The sequence below is a fragment of the Protopterus annectens genome, chromosome 12.part0 (genome assembly GCF_019279795.1).
Source record: "Protopterus annectens isolate FY-2018-M chromosome 12.part0, PAN1.0, whole genome shotgun sequence".
Taxonomy (NCBI): Eukaryota; Metazoa; Chordata; order Ceratodontiformes; family Protopteridae; genus Protopterus; species Protopterus annectens.
The window spans coordinates 927,139,659-927,146,252 of record NC_056746.1 but is presented as its reverse complement, the minus strand read 5'-3'; positions in this window follow the sequence as shown (position 1 = coordinate 927,146,252).

Sequence of the window (6,594 nt, the reverse complement as noted above, 5' to 3'; positions counted from 1 at the left end):
TGGTTGACTTTTTGAGACAGTCACCAAGGCCATTGATGAGGGAAAGGCAGTCCATACAGCCTACCTCGACCTGGCAAAGGCCTTGACACAATACCCCACTCAGGTATCATCGAAAAACTCATCAGCTTGAATGTAAACCCATACATCACAAGATGGGTTGCAAACTGGCTAAGTGACAGAACCCACAGGGTCAGAGTTGCTGGAGCCATGTCAGACTCAAGCCTGTCACAAGTGGTGTCCCACAGGGTATCAGTCCTGGGTCCACTCTTGTTCGGCATCTACTTTTCTGAAGTACAAGCAAACACAGGAGGGTTATGGCTGACAAAGTTTGCAGATGACTGCAAACTGGGCGCCATAGTCGAAAACACATCTGACACAGATATCCTCCAGAAGGGCCTCACAGAAATGGATAACTGGTGCCAGAGCCATGGCCTGAAGTTAAACGCCAAAAAATGCATAGTCATACCCTTTGGGAAAAACAAGGCTACCCCTAGCTACCATATAGGCGGCAATCCACTGAGCACAGAAAAAGTCATCAGAGATCTGGGGACCCAGGTTGACAGTAGCCTTTCGTTTGACACTCATGTTGCTAAAGTAGTTAGGAAAACCTTCTATATCACCCACCTGATCATGAAGGGATTCACATCTAGATCAAGGGAGGTCATCGTCCCCCTGTACTCATCACTTATTAGACCTATGATTGAGTACAATGCCCCGTTCGGAATGTATCTGACCAGACACCTGCTGCAGCTTGAAAGGCCACAAAAGTTCCTCACCAAAAGGATAAAGGGTCTCAAAAATATGTCTTATGCTGCCCGACTGAAAGAACTCCAGCTCTATTCAGTCTCATACCGCTGCTCAGAGGTGACCTGTGCCTGACATATAAGGCCATGTCAAACCCAGATTTGATGAATATGCTTCACCTCAAAAATCTAGATCCTCAGAACCACAAGGCGGAGACTTAAACCTTGACACGGTTATAAATAGAACGTGCTGGAGGGACAGATTCATCACCCAGAGACTCCTATGCTGTGGAACAAAATCCCGGTACATGTGAGGCAGAGCACCTCTCTGGTCTTGTTCAAGAGGAATCTTGACCAATGGATGGGAGATTGCAGATATACCCCAGGGATTACTTCAGCGTCACTGCTTGACAGAGGCACAGCAAAATGATAGGCATAGTTTTTATTCAAACTAAAGGGGTGGCGAAAGCCACATAACTATGGGCTAGGCTTATAAATGCCCTTGGGCAGATAGCCTAGTATGAACCTATGAACCTATGAACCTATGTGTGGTAGAAAGAGACTTTTGACAAGTATTTATATTCCACCTAAAACTGCTATTATGAAACTTAACAACATTCTGGGCAAAATAACCAGCATTCATTAGGGAATATTACTTATAGGTGGGGTCTGGTCCTTGGTTGCAACAGTGAGGCTGTGTCCGGGGGTCCTAGAAGAGAAGATATAACAAATGAGGAGAGATGTCTGAAGAAATTTATGAAAATATCTGGTATGGAAGAAGTGCCGTGGTACGGCGGTAGCATTGTTATCTCACAGCAAGAGGTTTTCCCGTTCGATTCTCGGCTGGGCTTGGGAGTGCCTTCTGTGTGGAGCCTGCATGTCCTCCCCACGGTTGGGTAGCATTCGAAAGACATGCGTGCGTAAATGGGCATGCCTTCATTGAAGGTTGGGTGTCGGGCTGGCACCTCGGTGTTTCGTAAAAATCTACTGCCAATCATTAGCGGACCGGAGTTCCACTGTGGCGACCCCTTACCGGGAAAAGCCGAAAGACAAACAAACATCTGGTATGGAAGAAGTGAATTCAGTAATAGGAACTCAAAGAGAATTTACATATTATTCCCCAATGTACAATAACTAAGCTAGAGTAGACAGAAATTATATTTCACAGGGACATGTGCATTTAAATGAAATCTTTGACACACTTCCAGTAACTATTTCAGATCATGCACCAACAACAACTAAGATAAAAATGTAATGAGGTAAAAAATGAGAAACTGGCATCCCCACTTACTTGTTAAAAAGACAGGAATTAAAGGAATGGGTAGTCAAAATTATTTGAGCGTCATTAGGGAAGACAGAAATTTCTTCAGAATCTATAGCTAGTAAGTGGGATAAAATGAAAGTGGAGTTTAAAATAGGGTAGAAAAAGAAAAAGAGATATGGTTAAGAAGTAACAAGAATGATTTAGTAGGGCTGACAAAGGTTAAAGGGGCACTATCTCAGATTTTTTGCTAGAGGAGTTAGTTTACATTTTAGTACTCTGTAAGTCACATGTTCAGCTAGAGGCAAGGTTTTCAACAAGCCTTTTTAGCATACTGCAGGTCAGATTACACAAACTCTCAGTGGGGGGTTGTTAGAGGAAGTGCTAAGAACTTACAGTTGCAGCCAGTTTGTCCTTTTCTGTTTTCCTTCCCCCACTCATGACTGCATTTTACTCAACTAGAGATGATATCTTGTCACACATAGACCTGGAGCCTCTTTAGCAATGGAGTGATAGCTACTTTACTATGTACTTGTTTTTGCAAAACTGTGTCTAATAAGTATTGAAGCCTAGGCAATAGTATTTTTCATGCTTGTTGCTACAAATCTTTTTCCCTCCACTAGCAATTATTTTTCATACGGTCTGCTGTTAGTGTTACTTGTTTGTGTGTGTGTGTGTGTGTGTGTGTGTGTGTGAGATGATGTAGGTGAACTTTTATAATCATACAGATTTTCCCTCATTTTACAGAACAGCATTGCTTTGGACAGTTGTGTCTTGCAAAGAAACATGTTGACTAACAAATGTCCAAATATTCTAAAAAAAATAAAATATTTTACATGTTTTCTCTAAAAATGTCATGCAGCTTTGGAACTGAATCTAATCACTGTTCTAAAAGTATTTTCACATTAGCTGATGCTGTATGTTATCCTTCAGAAATCACACCATAACTATTTGTCTAATACTGATTCCATCCTACTGGATTTCTTTTCTCACATTTTTCTATCATTCATTGTGGTAAAATGTTTTCAACTTTCACATCTTTCCTGACTGTTTGACTGAAGTACAGTTAATTTACACTGATTAGCATTCGAAAGCTGAAGCAAATGCAGTCTATACATCTCACCATATACTTTTCAGTACCATTCCTAGAATATTATAGTAGGTAATTACAGGGGTACTTTTACTAAGGCAGTAAAAATTAAGCGCTGCAACCAAAATCTCATGCCATCGATAACCCTATATTTTGACAAGTTATAATAGCTACTTTTCTATGTATGTATTTATGCATGTATGTAACACAGTCTACGTTTATATTCATGTGGTTTGAAAATAACAGGCTACTAAACTCACTAAACCAGGTATAAATCCCTACATCACAAGATGGGTTGCCAACTGGCTCACTGACAGAACCCACACTGTAAAAGCTGCACACTCCAAATCTGACCTCAAACCAGTGACAAGTGGAGTACCACAGGGTTCAGTCCTGGGATTTCTCCTGTTTGGTATCTACTTCTCTGAAGTACAGGCTAATACAGAAGGCCTCTGGCTAATGAAGTTCGCAGATGACTGCAAACTAGGAACCATAGTCGAGTCCCCAAATGATGTGGAAATCCTACAGAAGGGCCTCACTGAGACAGATGTCTGGTGTCAGAGCCATGGCCTCAAGCTCAATGCCAAAAAGTGCACTGTCACCCCCTTTGGTAAAAACTCTGTACCCATGAACTACTACATAGACAGCAGTCTACTTAACACCGAATGTGTGATAAGAGACCTAGGAACCCAGGTGAACAGTAGTCTGTCCTTTGATAGTCACATCGCCACAGTAGTCAGGAAGTCCTTCTACGTGGCACACCTCATCATAAAAGGGTTCTCATCCAGGAAAAAGAGGTTATTGTTCCCCTGTACTCAACACTCATTAGACCCATTATAGAGTACAATGCCCTTTTTGGAATGTACCTCACAAGACATCTGCAGCAGCTGGAAAGGCCACAGTAGTATCTCACAAAGAGGATTACTGGCCTCAGACAGATGCCCTACACTGACTGTCTCAAAAAACTCCAGCTTTACTCAGTAGCATATCGCCTACTCCGAGGTGATCTCTGCCTAACATATAAAGTTATGTCAAACCCAGAGCTGTTGGACATGCTACACCTAAAGAAATCCCAGTCCCTCCGAGCTACACGGTCTAGGGACCTAAACCTTGTCACCACAATAAACAGGACATGCTGGAGGGGTAGATTCCTATCCCAGAGACTTCCCATACTCTGGAACAGGCTACCCATCTATGTCAAGCAAAGTTCTTCAATAGCACTCTTCAAGAAAAATCTTGATGAGTGGATAGGAAATAGGAAATACACCCTGGGGATCACTTCTGTTTTTCTGCTCGACGGTGGCACAGGAAAATAACTTTCTTGGGTGGCGTAAGCCAGGGAACCTTGTTGGCAAGGCTTACGTAGGCCCTCTGGCTGATAGCCTAGTGCCTACCTATGAACAGCCTCTTCGTGTGTTACTGACAGTCTTGAAATTCTAGGCATTCTTGAATGTCTATAAATTTCAGTTATGATACATATCTGCTAATGCAGGTCGCAGTTCACAGACCTATTAATCACATCTGTACATAGGCTACATGATAGCATCATATAGCACAGTGTTGTTTAGTTCAGAGAAGAGACAAAACCTAAAAACATACACAGATGCAGTACTGTCATCCTGGAAGACTTACCAGGACTTGAATGAGCAACAACATTTACATAAGGCCTGCCAGTACACTTCTGGATGACCCAAGCCATACAAACACACCCCAGCCCTGAATGAGTAATATTCTACTCACACAAAATGTATTGTCTAGACAGATAGACTGCAGATATCATGCCAGTGACAGAACAGTGTTCCCACTCAATATATCACCATCTGGTGATTGCTCTCATTGCTATGCACTGATGATAAGCTGAAAAGTGCTACACCCCATACCTGAATGCATCAAATGGAAACAAGGATGTGTTGTCTTAGTCCAACTATAGGACTGCCATCACCTTGTCAAATGTCCACAACAGTACACACAAGGTATGGTCAATGTGTTGATGTCACATTTTAGGTCTATGCAAATGTCTGACATAATGCTGAGGGTCAGTTAAACATTAAAGGATAATGTAGCCATAATGACTTATTATGGAGTACAAAAATATTATGCCAGGAAGTACAACATTCATACACTGTATACATAGTTTAAATATTTGTATTTGTATCTGAAGAAGTCTGGTAACCTTACCAGACGAAAAGCGCTTTATATGTGACATTGTGTTTATAGTTTGGTTTATATTCTATTAAATTATTTGTTTTATGTGGGGGCTACTATGAGCCATTTTTTGTTTGAATTTGGAATTTTGTTTTTAACTAAGTGCCTAGTTTGTGTTTGTGACATGGCAGGAGGAAGCCCGACCACTTCTTCACCCCTATCAAATGTGGATAGTAGGGGAAATCTTACATTACTTATCGAAGTAATGAACCAATGGTTGGAAGATCTCACAACCCACATGGAGCAATTAACCCAAACGAACAGCCAAGAAGGAAGAAGGTCAGCTGACCAGCAGAAAAGGACTAATTTCAATGTTATTCCAAGATCATTGACTGAACCTAATGGAGGTATTAACCAAATAGGACAAGATGAGGCAACTACAAGCGGTATGGAAACGAGGAGCCAGAGACCGCTAAGGGTAAACCAACAACCTAGCACCACTTTGGGGCTTATTGGGGTCCAAGATATTACAAATTGGCTTCGTGAACAACCAAGCCTTATGTCATCAAAAGACAACACACACTTGGATTTTCCGTCTGGGAGTGGTGAAAATATTGCCTACAAATTAAAAAAACTAGATGCAAAATCACTAAAACTAAAGAAACTGAAATTAGAAGTCAACTACTTTGACCAATGCATCAAGGAGAAAATAGTCCCAAAAGGTTTACGGATATGGCAGTATACTACTGGTCATGAACCAGGATCCTTATTCCACAACAAGCTCATTCAATTTTTTAATGAACAAGGGCTCGAACTTTTGAAGCTTATGTCTAAACATTACAACAGCTTCATAAACCAACTAGCGAGCAAAGTAATGGATTTAGATAATGAGATTAAAACGGACACTGACTTTATCCGCTACTACTGACTACAACAGAATATTCACAAGTATTACACAACAAACTGATAAATGTAAAAAGATTAAAATCAAGAAAATAAAAAGAGATTTAAAAGATTATGAAGAGGGTGTGGCGTTTCCTCAACCATCCCCGTCACAAACGTGGAACCTGATAAGTGAGACAAGACCTCGCCCGCACTACACAGAAGCAAGGGAGGAGGAGGAGAGGCCAGGTATGAGTCAGCAAACAACTAGTGGTGGTGGGTCCAACAAAACAAATGTTAATAGTGACTTAGTACCAGATGGGAATGAAATGGATGTACAAGTGAATACAGGTCAGGGTAATGGACAAAACCAGAAACGCCAACAGTAGCAACAACAAAAAAAATTCTCACATCGGAAAGAGAAGTTTTACAAAATGAACAACCAGTTTCAACAGCAGACTTACAATACCAGG